We start from the raw sequence: 15,486 nt of genomic DNA on the forward strand, positions 1-15,486 counted from the left end.
TTCCTCTAAACTTCTGGCCCATCGGGAGCAGCACTGGATTTTTACATTTAATGCCCTCATACCTTTTGGACTTAATAAAGAATTTGAGCCGTCTGCCTCTCTCTAGTGCTCTGCCTATCTTTATCTGACATCACTGCCCCACCCCCATGCCGTCACCACATCACCACGGCGTCCTTTGCTCAGTTTTTGTCCTTGCCTGTTTATTTGTCTGTCATCTCTCACACCCGCACTTTCAAGCCGCAATTCATATTTCTTTAAGTCCCCCATCAGGTTGATTTTCTCTTCACTTTTCTGTGTGAATTTGATCTTAATATCTTGAGCTATTTTTGTCTCTTCCAGACATTGTTTCAAGTCTATGTTTACAAATGCTTACATTGTTTCGATTTCCAAAGCGGTAGGTGCCTTTCAGTACCTTTTATTCAAACATTGCCAACTTTTCTCACTTTGCATCGCCAGCCACGTTGACTTTCACATTGTAATAATCTCTTATGTTGAGAAGTGCATCATTTCTTACAAAATTTCCCCTGTTCGGGACAAGTACATTAATAAGACTGTTTTTAGCTCTGTGCATTGTACTTTAACGTCACTTGATTTTGACATTATCTTTACCAATATGTTTCTCAGCTTGGGCTATATTCCTATGGTCACATGTACAATGTTTTTTTTCTCTATTTATGCATTTTGTTACATTTATTTTTTGCAGACATTTTCTTACATCCTGCAATTAACTTCAATGTGGTATGTATATTAAATGTTTCACCCTTTGCGGTAGCCTCTTTTTGGTCGGTATATTCTATGTTATTTAAACAACCTTTTGATACTTTTTTCCTAGATTTGTTCCTCCCGATGAAGCTTCGGCAAAGCACGGTCCTGTATTGGGGGTCAGAGGAGCATTAAGACACATTGCTGATTGTGATTTACCTACAATTGTTAGCCATTAAATCTTAGACACCATAATCATTTGTTTTTTGGTCATTATATGATCAGACCATAAAGCTACCTGCAACACACTCACTAATTTGATGCTTACAATGATGTCACTACTTTCCGGCAGTTCCTTCCCCCCCTTAAGCTTCAATGTCACCACAGCACGAGACTCTACTTTGTGGCCATTTTGTCCTTCCCTCATTGGGCAGCCGAATGTGACCTCCTTCAGGATTGTTTAAGTCCCTCAGTTTGCTCAACTCTGCTTTGTCAATACTAAACCGATGCCTCAGTAAGGTATAAATTAAAAAATGGCACGAAAACCTCAACTAAACAGTCATAAAAAACAAATGATATTGAAATAATTAAATCCAGTATAATAAAACTATTACACATCAGCGTATCCACCAATTTCATAATTCATATCTTAATTATAAAAACAATAATACAATCAAACTCACAGATATCACACAACTAACATACCACATACATACTCACACAAAAAAAAATCTCCATTCAAGAACATTCATCCACAATTTTTATAAAAACTCTTCCCAACGTGTTTTTCACTTATTAAAGCTTCTTCAGGGGAAATACCTCAATCTCTTGAATATCAAAATTAATATTCCAAAAAACTGTGGAACTGAAAATAAATCATCACATTTGCCAGAACTCCAAAAAAGTGAATACATTCATCAATCTTCATAAAAATATTACATCCAATAGCATCAAATCACCCACTACTAAAACAGGTGTCCCCAGATTACAAATCCAGAGTTCATGCTATCAAATCCTTATGGCTGAACACTTTGCAAACACCAGTCGCCGCATTCAGCATCAATATACAAGAGTCTTCTTCTCATCCATGAATCCAATATTTTTACTTTCAGTACAAGCAGGATTACTTTTATAACAAAAAGTATTGAGCATAATCTCATAAAGAACCCAAATATTCTCCGCAAGAAATCTTCACAACACAGAAGACCTCTACACTCGTTAGAAGATTTGTGATGCAAGACTTCCCTTGGGTAAATCCATGCTATGTTCCATTAAATCATGTCTTTCTATATGGTCTGTGATTTTGATCTTTAGAATAGTTTCCATTATTTTTCCCGGCACTGAAGTCAGGCTCACCAGTCTATAGTTTCCTGGATCACCCCTGGAGCCCTTTTAAATATTGGGGTTACATTGGCCACCCTTGAGTCTTCAGGTACAATGAATGGATGTTAATGATGCTACAAATTTTAACTAATAAATCTGAAAATTCATTTTTGAGCTCCTTCTGAACCCGGGGGTTCATACCATCCAGTCCAGGTGACTTGCTACTCTTTAGTTTGTCAATATGGCCTACTACCTCTTCCAGGTTCACAGCAATTTGGTTCAGTTCATCTGGCAACCATGTTGCAGCTTTGCAGATATTTTCAGGTGGCATTACTCGTGAATGAGTCACTGAAGTAGCCATGGCTCAGACTTGAAGAGCCTTGATGATATCTATGATCTGTAAGCTTGCTAGAATATAGTGGTATGCGATGAAGTCTGCTAGTGTGTTGGACAATATGGAGTACATTTTAAGAAACAGCGCGCGAACAAAAGTACACTGGATTTTATAAGATACGCGCGGCTATGTGCGTATCTTATAAAATCCGGGGTCGGCGCACACGCAAGGGGGTGCACATTTGTGCACCTTGCACGCACCGAGCCCTGCGCGTGCTGCCCGTTCCCTCCGCCTCCCCCACTTTCCCCTCCCTTCCCTTACCTAACCCCCCCGGCCCTATCTAAACCCCCCCCCCCCACCACCTCTGTTTCACAAGTTACGCCTGCTCGAAGCAGGCGTAACTTTGTGTGCGCTGGGCCGGCTGCCGCGCACCATGTTCCGGTCCGGGGACTGGTCCGGAGGCCTCGGCCATGTCCCCGGGCCGAAACCATGCCCGTGGCACCGCCCCCGACACGCCCACCCCAAGAAAGCCCCGGGACTAACGTGCGTCCCGGGGCTTTGCGCGCGCCGGAAGCCTATGCAATATAGGCTCGGTACGTGCAGGGCCATTTTAGAAGGGTTACACGGGTACCTTATCCGCGTAACCCTTTTAAAATCCAGCCCTATATATGTTTGGCTACTGCTCTGCCTAGTCTGTTAGGATTGAAGGAGATAAAGAGTAGAAAAGCCTGATGATGAGGCTGAATTCTTCTCTTGTAGTAAGCCAGTGCCCTTTTAGAAAGTTTAAGGTATGAAAAAACTTTCACCTTCATGACAGCGTGGCCTCATGAATAATGGTGATATGATAGATTGATTAATATGAAAAGCTGATCCTACTTTTAGTAGAAACTTAGGATAAGTGCAGAGTACTACTCTATTGTGGAAGAATTACATATAAGAAGAACAATGAACAAAGCCCTGAAATTTGTCAACTCTTGAGGATGACATGACTGCTACAAGGAATATAACATTCCATGTTAGAAACTTGAGCAAAGCAGACTCCATTGTTTCAAATGGTGGCTTCATCAGTTGTGCTAGAATCACGTTTAAATCCCAGGTACAGGTGTGGTTTTACAACTGGGAGTTTTCGTATGCCATAAGTCCTCCATGAACTTGGATACCAAGGGATGAGTGGAGTTTGGCTTACCCTCAGTTTGGGTATGGTAAGTTGCTATAGCACAAATTGTACTCTCACAGATGAGGTGGCAAGAGCTGAAACAGAAAGAGTGTGTAGTTCAGTAAGTCTTTGGGATCTAAGGTATTGTGATGACACTATGTGCAGAATCTTTTCCATTTAAAACCATAGGCTCTTCTAGTTGATGGTTTTCTGGCAGAGAGTATAATATCCTCATCCTCTTTAGGTAGAGAAATCTTGATTAATGAGCACGCAACATACAAGTTATTAAGCCTAGGGAGGAGAGGTTTAAATGAAATAGATGTCCCTCTTCTTGAATCAATAATGTTGGGTCTGCTTCAGGGCTCGGAGGATTGCTGGACAGCTGTACCAGATACGTGAACCAAACTTGTCTGGGCCATGCTAGAGTTATGAGGATTAGTCGGGACCAGGTGTTTGACAACTTTTTGCACCTTTCTGGTTATCAGCGGTATCTGTGGAAAAGCACACAAAAGTTGCATTTCAATCAAGCAGAAGAGCATCCTGAGTAGAGCTGTGTTTGCAGGGAAAAAAATGGAGCAAAACATTTCCAGTTTTGCTTTGATGCAAACAGGTCGATGGCTAGAAGTCCCCATCAACCGAATAGTTTGTCAGCTGTCAATTGCTGTAGAGACCATTCACGTGGTTGAAATATTCTGCTGAGGTGGTCTGCCAATGCATTGGAGATCCCTGGGAGGCAGGTCGCTTGCAGGCTACTTGATAACTGCATGCCCATTCCCATATCTTTATCAGTTCTTGGAAAAGAGTCCACGACCCTGTCTCTCCATGTTTCTTCATGCAGAACATGGCTACCTGGTTGTAGGTTTGAATGAGAATGCTCTTTCCCTGGAAGAAGTGAGTGAAAGTTGTCAGAATATCCAATTGCTCTTAATTGTAAGAGGTAGATTTGGAATTGCTTTTCTATTAACGACCAAGTCCCTTGGGTTTAAAATTTGTAGTCTTAACCTTTTGTGGAGGCATCTGTTGCCAACATTACCTGGTGAGGAGGTAGTCAAAGGGCTGTAGGGACCTAACAATCAGGATAATTCCTCTTTCATTTCTTTTGAAATCTGCATTTTGAATGCCAAAGGTTGAGTTAGTTGGACCCATTGGGTGTCATTTCAGGAATCATATGCAAAGGCGGGTGAGTAGAACCACAAGTAATGCCACCTCCTTATTGTTGACAACAATCATTATGTCCCTGGCTGATTATTGATTTGTGTTCAACACGTTGAACACCAAATTTCTGAGAATGTTTGCTCAATCTGTTGGAAAATAAGCTCTCGCTTAGAAAGAATCTATCCAGACAGAAGATTTCTTGAAATTCATCAGAAATCCTAAAGACTGAAGCAGTTGTACTGATTTTTTTCAGGAAGGTTAACATACCTTCCTGGGAGTTCAACATCATAAGCCAGTCATCCAGGAATAGGAAGACTCTGAAGCCTTGTCATCATAGATGCGCTGCTACTACCACTAGGCATTTGGTGAATACTCTGTGCAGCTGGCAAGCCGAAGAGGAGCATTTTATACTGATAGTGGGAGGAGTCCACCATGGTGCTAGGTAATCCCAGTGGGTGGGATGAATGGGAATATGAGCATGAGGCATCCTTCAGATCTAGATGCATATCTACTCTTTTTGGATGAAGGGAAGAATTATGTGGAGAAAGTTCATTTTGAATTTCTCCCAGAGGATGTGCTTGTTAGAATTCTTAAATCCAGGATGGGTTTTAATCCCCTGGATTTTTTGGGGGATAAGAAAATATCAAAGTAGGCTTCCTGGCAATGATAATGTGGAGGAACAGGCTCTATCAATATTTGTTTGAGGAGAGATTCCACTCCTAGGTACAGCTGCGTTGAGTGAAATGGATCCAGACTGAAGGCTGAACAACAAGCCAGTACTGGAAGCCAAGAGAAATGCAAGCAGTAGCCACACTTCACAATCTTGAGAACCCAGTGATCTTGAGTAATTTCTCCAGGAAGCTCTGGCCCCTCTCCCTTACTGTAGAGGGCTGGTGATGGGTTTGGAGTGTGGTCAAAAATTAGGTCCAGGCTTGGGCTGGACTTGAGCCATTTAGACTGATGGTATCCGCACCATCTGGTGTGTGCTGGAAGCTACTGCTGTTGCTAAAGTAGGGGATGCATCCAGTATCTTTGAAATTGCCAGAGAGAGTATCTCTACAAATAATGTCTTAAAAAAGAATGGTAAGAGTCCTTTGCATAAGGATGCTGTTCCAGTCCTATCAACAGGAACTGGACGACCACATGTGCTCCTTTATTTGAGCAAATGTTTCTCTGAGCTTTTCACTGAAAAGGTTATTACCCTGGCATAGGCCAACTTGTCGTGAATATCGAGGAGGCTGCTCATTTCCAACCAAACCATTTGGCATGATCCAATGGACACTGTCAAAGTACATACTGTGGTGCTGAATACCTTGAATACATGCTACAGCATTTAGGAGTGGCTGAGAGTATGCAAATTTGGACTTCACCATGTAGAAGGAAAGGTTTCAGTTTCTAAATATGATCTTGCAAGTACTGAACCATATAGAACTAGTGAGAAGAAATCAGTGCATTTCACATGGAGTTTTAGAATACCTTCTTACCAAAATTGTCTAATAATTTGGGATCCTTTTTCAGCAGAGTATTTGAGTATATTCTTCTTTTCTTTGCTTTTCAAAGAGCTGATTAATGAGTAATTGCACTATTTCAAATCCCAGGGATTTTTGCACTCTATATTTGAGGTCTAATTTCTTTGCAACTGGGGCACAGGAAATAGGATTGTCCCACATCCTTGTTTACAGTTCTTGTAGGATGTCATGGCCTAGCATAGCTTCTGGCTCCACTGGAGTGTCTAAAATTTGAAGATGACCAAAGACATTATGCGAGGATCTTTATCCTTGTGCACCTCAACTCCAAGCGCTTTTCTCAACCTGTCCAGAAATGACTTCTAGTGAAGAAGAGTGTTCTGGAGACTCTGGAAGGGGGTCAGAGGGGATACCTGTTGACCTCTCTTCAGAATCTGGAGATGAGGGAACACTAATCCAGGATCCCAATGATGAAGTAGGTGACTGAAGACAGTTCCTCCTGGTTTATATTTTTAGATTGGCTGGATTCCACAGCAAGTGACTACCATGGGCTAGAATCACCTGGCAGGGGTTCTGATGAAATATCTACCCAAGATGGAGATATTGGGACTCCTCATGGAAGTAAATCAGATATACTGAAAGGTGAGGTTCAAAAACACTCTCCTTTTCTTTGCCCACCATACTGGTAATGAAATCCTTCACCAACTGTGCAATTTGGTTGGTGGGTGATGTACCCTTTTGTCTTGGCGTAGAAGGTAGAACATCCTCTTCTGATACAATATGGGATCCTGAACATCTCCTGGGCTTTTCATATTTGAACGAGGCAGATCAGATGTGAGAGGTACCAGAAAACAAATGGGATGTGGAGTCTCGAGGATTAGCTTATTCCATTAATTTTGTTAGCATAAGGGCTCTAGTAAATGGTAGGGTTAGAGGTATCATATGCCTCCCATTAAAACCTTGTGTAAACCAGCATGACTCTGGGGTGGATGACTCTGGGGTGGAACAGTCTGCCCTGTTGGTATAAGTGTTAAGAATCAAAGCGATGCACGAGCTGGGATTTGAAGCACAGAGTGTGTCGAAGATTGTTGTGCTTATGCAACTGAGACTCTGTGCTTTTTGTGCACTGACAGCTCTGCAAAGTGGCACCTTTTCTTTTTCGATACCTGTCACTTGCTCAACCCATTGAATTTGACCTGTCCTGCTGACAGGGGAGATACGTTTGAGGAGTTCCTGCTCAACTCAATTCCTGGAGAGGCAGACAAGGCTGTACTTCAGGAGGACTCCTGCTCCTAAGTTCCTCCATTGCACAGACCCTGGATTTCTGGGTATGCAGGGATATCCATCCAGAGTTGTAACAACTGGCCTGGTCATTACCTGGTCCAAGGCAGCAGTAGCAGAGTTCATGCCCATCGATAATGACATTCTCCTGCCACAAACACAGTCCTTGATTCCACTATTTTTAGTTATTTATTATTTATTTATTTAACAATTTTATATACCGACCTTCATAGTAGATTACCATATCGGATCGGTTTACAGTTTAACAGAGGGAAAAAACTAGAGTAACAAATTCACGTAAACAAAAGATAACCAAAGCAGGAATAAGTCAAAGTTACTAGTTACTAGTTCCTAGATACTGTGAGGAAAAAATATGATGATATTTTTATTTATTTATTTATTTACTTTTATATACCGGTGTTCGATTTTACATATCACATCGGTTTACATTTAAACAAAATTTGCAGGAACTTATGCGTTACCTTTGTCAAATACATTAAACATTTAAATATGGGGATTGTTAACAAGGGATGTAAAAGAACATGGGGAATGGCTAACACTATGGGATGCATGAAGGGATGCACAAAGGGGAGTGCCCCTTTGTCGCGCCCCTTCAGCGCGCGACGCCTGGTGTTCTGGCGCCGTTTAACGTCCGTCACAGTCCTCAGTGACATCAGAGGGGGCGGGTCTCCCAATCAAGGATCACACACCGCTCCTCCCCTCTCAGTTTCAGATGGATTCTTTCACCTTTTTTTCTTTCTTTCTGTCTTTCTCATCACATATTAGTTCTTCTCCTTTTTTCTTCTTTTAGAGGCATTGCAAAGTGCTGTTTGGGGGCTACTGAGGCAACTTTTAAAGACAAAAGTATTGAGTTTTTAAGGAAAAAACAAAAGGCAGACAGAGGTTTGTTGGGTGCTGCCAGATGACATCATCCTCATCACGGCTAATTCAGTCCTGCTTATTGATGGAAAAAAGTGCTTTCCCAGATGAAAGAAATGCGCGGTGGTAGTGTTCATATTCCTCCAGTGCTGAATAGCCAGAACCACCTCCTTACAAGTTAGCCTGGGAGAGTACATTTCTATGTTCTAACAAGTCTGTATATACAGTATTACCCTACAGTCCCGCATAATAATGAATACTCCAGTGTCAGAAGAGCACTGATTGCCACATTCAGGGCATCTCTAGCTCTGATACCCCTGAAAGTCCTTCTGTTTCATCTTTGGGTAAACGGAATAGAAGTTATGTAATTAAATCTGAGCTACCACCACTTCTGCTCGGTTGTTTCTTGCACCCTTCCAGGTCACACTGCCCAAAAACAGGTTAAGCAAGTCCAACCGGACACAACATCCGTCAGCCAGCACACAGCCATCAAGCGAGGCCTGGTTATTAGGCGCAGAAACCTCAAGAAAAACTTGCAGCTTAAGATATAAAACCTATAGCACCCTCCCCGATCCCAAATACCAATGCTATCCTTCCCGGTGTGTGAGGACAACCAAGCTACTTAACTTCAGTATGCGCAACTCTCATCTCTCTCTCTCTTTGTATGTGTGTGAGTGGATAGATATACAAATAGATAGATAGAGTGAGAGAGAGATATCTAGAGATAGATATAGATATATATTTTTTACCTTTCTTCATTTCAACCCATGATCTGTGAGCAGTAACACAGGTTGCCTCCATACCCTTCACCAGGCCCTTTGGGCTCAAGAATCCACTCACCAGTCATCTCCTTGTTGCGGACTCTACTGTGAATATGATCAGCTTTCATCTTAAAATAGCCTACTTGAGTACTGGCCCTTGCTGCCAACATCAAAACCTGTCAGACTGTGACCACAGGGCAACCTGAGGACATTGTACATTATGTCTGTCATGTCCCCTCCCCAACAAACTTCCTTCTTGACTTCCTCACCGCTACTGATCCAAAACATCTGATATTTCACTGCAAATTTACCACCCCTCCCCACTTAGCCCTTTGCCAATTTCCTTCCTCCTTAAAAAAAAAAAAAAAAAAAAAGGCTCCAACATCCCTTCCCCTTCGTCAGTTTCTATTTGGGTTTCTCCCTGTTACCAAGCATCTTTCCCATTTAAATGCTGCCTGGGCCGCTCTGGTGGCTAATTGGTACTGTTGTGCACTGCCAAGTGGCAGGTCCCCCAGTTTGGTCTTCCATTCTCTGGGTCAGCCGAGGATGCTCTATAGGAAGCATTCACAGACCCCGGGGGAGGAGAAAGTTGTGCTCATTGCTTAAAGATGATACTGAGTAGCCAGATTCTTGACTTTCTCCTATCTTCACATTTATTAGACTCTTAATCAGGATTTTATCCTCTACAAGTGGAGATCTTACATGTTCTTCTACCCAACATGGTGAAATAAAAGGAGGAAGACCGAAAGACTGTTCTGGATAAGGAAAAATCTTGCAGTGGTCACTGTGGCTAGCAGCTGGGATGTATCCTTAACAGTGGGGACAAAATAACTGGGTAGAATGGATGAGCTAGATGGTCATTTTCTGTCATCATTTACTACATTACTTCTGTTTTTTTGTTTGCTTGGTTTTCTTTGCAATTCCATCAGATGGCAAATCCAATTTTATGCTAAATTTCTCTAAAAAATAAAGTGTTCTTTTATTCCTGTTACTCTCCCCCAGCCTATGTCCCCTTTTGTTCAAGCGTTTCTCATCATGCACTACCTTTCCCTCTTTCTCAAAAGCTGTCACAAAAGCCTGGATCTAACAAGCAATATCGGTTCCCTATCTTCCTCACTCCAATATCAGCTTTACAATATCTGAAAAATCAAACTTTTACTAGTCTTTGAACCCTGCCGCATACTTCATGTCTCCCTCTTCTCATTGGTGTAGGTACAAGGATGTAGGCACCCTGAACAAACCTTCAGCTCTGTGATCCAAATTAATTTTCAGGCCCATAGGCCTGCTACATCCTCCCCCTCAGATTCTGATAATCCCAACAATCATGATGACCCTACTACTATCCTTCCAAAACAATCTGGTAAAAATCACAAAATTGGATATAAGGAAGACAATTTTCAAAAGATGTTTATGTGGGTAAATATGGACAGTGCAAACGAAAAGTACATTCAAAAGTACCTACAGACTTTGCATAAAACATTTTTTAAAAAGAATTACTTTTGAAAATATTAAAAAGTTTATATATTTTACACACACACACACACACACATAATACAAGAATGTTTCAGAAATCATGACATAAAAGAATAAGACTTGCCATATTGGGTCAGACCAAAAGTCCATCAAGCCCAGTATCCTGTTTCCAACAGTAGCCAAGCCTGGGCACAGATACCTGGCAGGTTCCCAAGAGGTAGAGAAATTCCAAGCTGCTTATCCCAAGAATAAGAAGTAGATTTCTGCAACTCTACCTTAATGCTTAATGGACGTTTCCTCCAGGAATTTGTCCAAACCTTTTTTAATCATAGCTATGCTAATAGCTTACATCACATCCTCTAGCAACGAATTCCAGAGATTATGTATTGAATAAAAAATGATTTTCTCTTATTAGTTTTAAATGTATTACCTAGTAACTTCATTGTGTCTCCCCTGGTCTTTGTCAATGTTGGATGACTGTGTCATCTGTGATTTTTGGGGGTAGATTGTAAAAAAAAACATTTATAAAATTTTAAAAAATCCATATTGCATTAGCTGAAGGAAGTTTCTGAAACGGCTGGCCAGGCTGAACCAGGATGTTTCCCCTTAAAACTCACTGTACAAATATTTTTCAAAATGATTTTATCACCTCAATGGCAGTGACACAAATTCCCTCTATTACCAGGCACTTTGTGATGTAACAAAACCCTGCAGGGAAAAAAAAAAAAGACAGAATCTGGATAGCAAACCTTCCATACCAAAACAGCACTAACTCCCAAAACTCAACTAGAACAACCCTACCTCTGAAAAGCAGCACTGGAAATATTAAACCAGGGCCTAGAACAGCAGTGCTATTCTTTTTAGCAGGAAGCAGCAGTGGCCTAATGGTTAAAACAATGGACTGAGAACCAGGAAAACCACTTCCCATATTGTCACTCCTTAAAACTGTGGGCAAGTCGCTTCATCTCCTGTTACCACAAGTATCTTCAGACTATAAGCTCTTTTGGTAAGGGGGATTATTGTACCCAATCCTAAAATTTCTGTAAACCATCTTAATTATTATTAGAAAAATCCAGATTTATTGGTAGTAAAACACCTATTTGGAATAAAGAACAATCTGTACGACACTGAAAAACACAAGTTAGCAAATTACCGTACTTCAGTCGCACATGCACAACACAAACCATCAAAAAATACAGAGGTGACTATAAACTAGAATTAGAAATAAGCAGACAAAAACTGAATTAGAAATACTAAGAAGCCAGAGTCCATATGCTATGCAGCATGGGAGAAAGAGAAACAAATGTCATTTCTTCAATGCGCTATGTAAAAATGCCTGTTTTGAAAATTGGTGAAACTTGCACATGCACAGTTACAAAAATTACTCTTTTTAAGTATTTTTGTTTATGTGGCCTTGTAAACCTGCCCTGAACATTTTAGAGGGCATGTGATATATATTTATTTAAAAATATTTATATTACTTTGGCAACACATACATATTGTGATACCAATAAAGTAATCAGAATCTGATCTGCTCAGTTCACCCTAGCCACAAATCCCTATCCCCCTCGCTGCATGATAGACGGTGGGACTGGAGAGTACAGCAACTCTCCTTAGGCCTAATGAAGTAAGCACACATTTTCTTGTCAAAAAAAAACAAAACATTAGCTCCTAATACAGCAAGTTAATAGTATGCAAATGCATAGAAGTTTAAAAAAAAAAAAAGCAAATGAACTTAATGATTAGAATAAAAAAAAAAGAAGAGCATGCATAAACCATGTTCTGCATGCATCAATCATGGTTAATGCACACAAAATATGATTTATAAGCACAAATACGATTTGCGATTTATGTGCATAAATCCCAAAGCACAGGACCTCCCTCACTACAAACTCCAGGTTCAGCTCCAAGGACCAAGGTGTCCCAAATTATGGCCCTTGAGGCTCATTCTTCCAGTCCACTATCAGCTCTCACTTTTTTTGTTTTTATTTAAAAAAAAAAAAAAAGTAGCATGGAACTAAGTCCCTGAGAGCAGAGGTAGGGCAGTAAGGAGAAGGGGCTGCAGCAGGGAAGAAAGGCCACCACGTATCAGGACCACTGCCACCACCGAAGACAAATGGCAGTAAGGTGGTCTGGGCCAGAAAGAAGAAAAAAAAGGGGAGTACGCTGGAGGAGGATCCAGCCACATTGTCTCCTTCCTACCACTGCTCACATCGGTGCCATAGGAGACCCAGCGGAAGCGGCTGTAGCAGGGACCACACCACAAAACAAAAAATATCAGAGGAATCGGGTCATTGGTGGAGGAAGTGGAAGATGGGGGGGGGGGGGGGGGCGGAGAGCAGGGAGGAAGCATGCTATTGTGGAACAGCTGGGAGGAGGGCGGCAAAAAAGGATGGAAAATGCTGGGTAGGGGAGTGGAAGAGAAGGAGGATGCTACTGCTGCTATGCATGGGTTGTGGATCAGAGGTGAAGGCAGACGGTAGAAATGAAAATCTTTTTAGTATTTGAAGGTGGTCTTTTTTTTTCCCCCGTTGGCAGTCACGCTTGCCCATTTCTCCCACCCATGCCCAGCAGCAGAAGAATTACTGAACACAAATGTGGTCAAAATGTTAAGTGCAAAAATACATCCCTGTGATGTTTTTCTGTTGTATGGGTGTCAAGCTGAAATCCATTAGTGAATTTATGCAATAGCAAGATTTGTTATCCCATACTCTGGAAACTTGGAGCACCCCTGCCCCGCCCCACCCCAGGGCTACTAACTGCCTGGATTTTCTCCAGACAGTATGGATAATAGAGGGAGGAGTGTCCGGAAGCCAGTAGTAGGGCTAAAATGTCCAGACTTTAACAACTGCAGTCCCTTCCGGTCGCCATCTTAGTTGTCCATATGCCCTGCTCCTCTAGCCCTGCAGTGCAGTGCCTTTACCTGATGCTGCCATGGTTGCCGTCTCTCTTGTAGCTCACTGCTCCAACATCAGCTGCACAGGGCTCCATAGCCTGTGTGCGTCAATCTGCTGACATTTGAACTGTGTCCCCAAAGAGGAACCTGAATAGGGGAGCCGCGATGGCCAGAGGGAGAGAAAGAAGACTGAGAAGTGGTGACCAGGCTCTCCCAGCCAGAGAGAGAGAGAGCCGGAGGCTGCAGTGGGGTCCGGGTCCTTACAGCAGAAGAGAGAAGCTGAAATAGTGGTGGCCGCACCTTCCCAGCCAATGAAAGGAGGCAGCAAAATGGTGGCCGGACCCTTCCAGCTGAAGAGAGGTAGTGACAAAAGCAGTGACTGGGCATTCCCGGCTAAAAGAGAGAGCCAGAGGCTGCAGTGCTAGCTGGGCCCTCCTGGCTAAAGAAAGGAGGTGGAGCATCACTGGGGGGGGGGGGGGGGGGGGGGGGTAGGTCCATGCAGCCAAACAAGAGAGCTGTGTCAGCCCATGGAGGAAGTTGCTGCTGCTGTCAATCTGTTCTAGAGAGGGAGGACCCTACCGAAACACACATACGCATGCTCTCTCACAAGAGAGAAGATGAAAGACAGAGAGAGTGTGTGTGTGCGTGCACATATATAAGGGGAGAGAGAGCGCACGCGTACACATGGGGTTAGGTAAGAGCTGTAAAGAAACTGAGGACTGAAAAGATAAGGAGGAAGGGTGAAATCTAGCTATGAGTGACTAGAGGTGCAGAAAAAAGAAATGAAGAAAGGAGATGAGAGAGAAATGTCAATCTAAGAGGCAAATGTAGAGGAAGAAGTGAAAAAGAGAAAAGAAACAAAAAAATAAAAGATCCTGGACAATGTCATAGAATAAGCAGAAAATAAAGACTAGGATCAACATAATGTGAAAAATAAGATGCTGAGACAACAAAAGGTAGAAGAATGCTTGTAGTGGAAATCTGCATCTCTTATCCATCCATTTTGCTCAGCAAAGGAGGAAATGCATTTCTGTTTTGCGTTCTCCAGTGTTGCACTATATGTGGAGTCTGGCTTCTTGGGATTTCTACTGCTGTTTTTGTTTCAATATTTCTAATTGCTGGACACTTCCATATTTGGTGGACACCTGTGTGTGCTGCATGTGTGGCTGAGGTGAGATATATATGCAGTTTTTTTGTATAGGGACTGCTAGCTGCTCTTTTCTGTTCTCTCAGTAGGAGGTACATTGGTATTCTAGGGCCTCATGCAATATTTGCAGTGCTACCTTTACATAGAAAGGGTAATTGATGTTTTTTGGTCAGAGTGTTAGTACTGTTTGGGGATGGCAAGTCAATCTACATAAGTGCAGAGTGTGCTTTTTTGTAGTTTTTTGAATTGCTTTGGAGTGCCTGGTACAGGGTGCAGTTTGTCTCATTGTTACTGAGATAATGCCAAACTTTGAATATTCTTTTTCATATGGTGAACAGAAAGGGGAAACATCCTCCTCCTACTCTGCACCCTTATAGGGGTGTTTCAGTGGTGTAGCGAGGGGGGCTAAGGCCCCTGGCGCCAGGCTGTAGAGGGCGCCCGGGAGGAGGGGATCCCATCCTGCCCAGCCAAGAAAAGTGCCCGTGGCTGATGGGGATTCCCATCCCAACTGGCGGTAGACATGGAAGAGGCCCGTGGTTGCTAGGAGATCCCATCCCACCTGGTGGCCCAACTGAAGGAGAGGGACTGGAGCAGGGCTGGCATGACTGGGGGTGCACGCTTTACATTTGCATAGGGTGGCATAATCCAGGGGGGTTGGCAGAGGCAGCAGATGAGGCCGCGAGGCTGCCAGCAGAGCTCAACCCGCCAGTGGCTGAAAATAAAGAGGCCTCGCTGTTCCCTCTTGTGTGTGCACACCCGGCACAAAATTTTCCTGCGGGTGCACAAAGCTTCTGCACAGGAAAGCCCTGGAAGAGCCCATCCCACCACAGCACAAAGTCAGGAGGAGATTTGTGGGCCATAGTGGAGCCAATCCCACCACGGCCTGAAGTGAAGAGGAGGCTCGCAGGGCTGT

The 15,486-nt window shown here is 42.7% G+C and overlaps 1 protein-coding gene across 2 annotated transcripts in view; it reads right to left on the reverse strand.

The window, feature by feature from the left end:
- Positions 1-15,486, reverse strand: part of DQX1 (DEAQ-box RNA dependent ATPase 1) — a 201,648-nt gene that overhangs the window by 110,611 nt on the left and 75,551 nt on the right. Inside the window, exon 1 of one of the 2 annotated variants that reach the window (XM_029595792.1) lies at positions 10,961-11,116. The exons of the other annotated variant lie outside the window; for it this stretch is intronic. The gene's annotated coding sequence lies outside the window, so the exon portion shown is untranslated. Of the gene's footprint in view, positions 1-10,960; positions 11,117-15,486 lie in introns of those variants that run through there. 2 annotated transcript variants of the gene reach the window in all.

This window comes from Rhinatrema bivittatum, chromosome 1 (genome assembly GCF_901001135.1).
Source record: "Rhinatrema bivittatum chromosome 1, aRhiBiv1.1, whole genome shotgun sequence".
Classification (NCBI taxonomy): Eukaryota; Metazoa; Chordata; class Amphibia; order Gymnophiona; family Rhinatrematidae; genus Rhinatrema; species Rhinatrema bivittatum.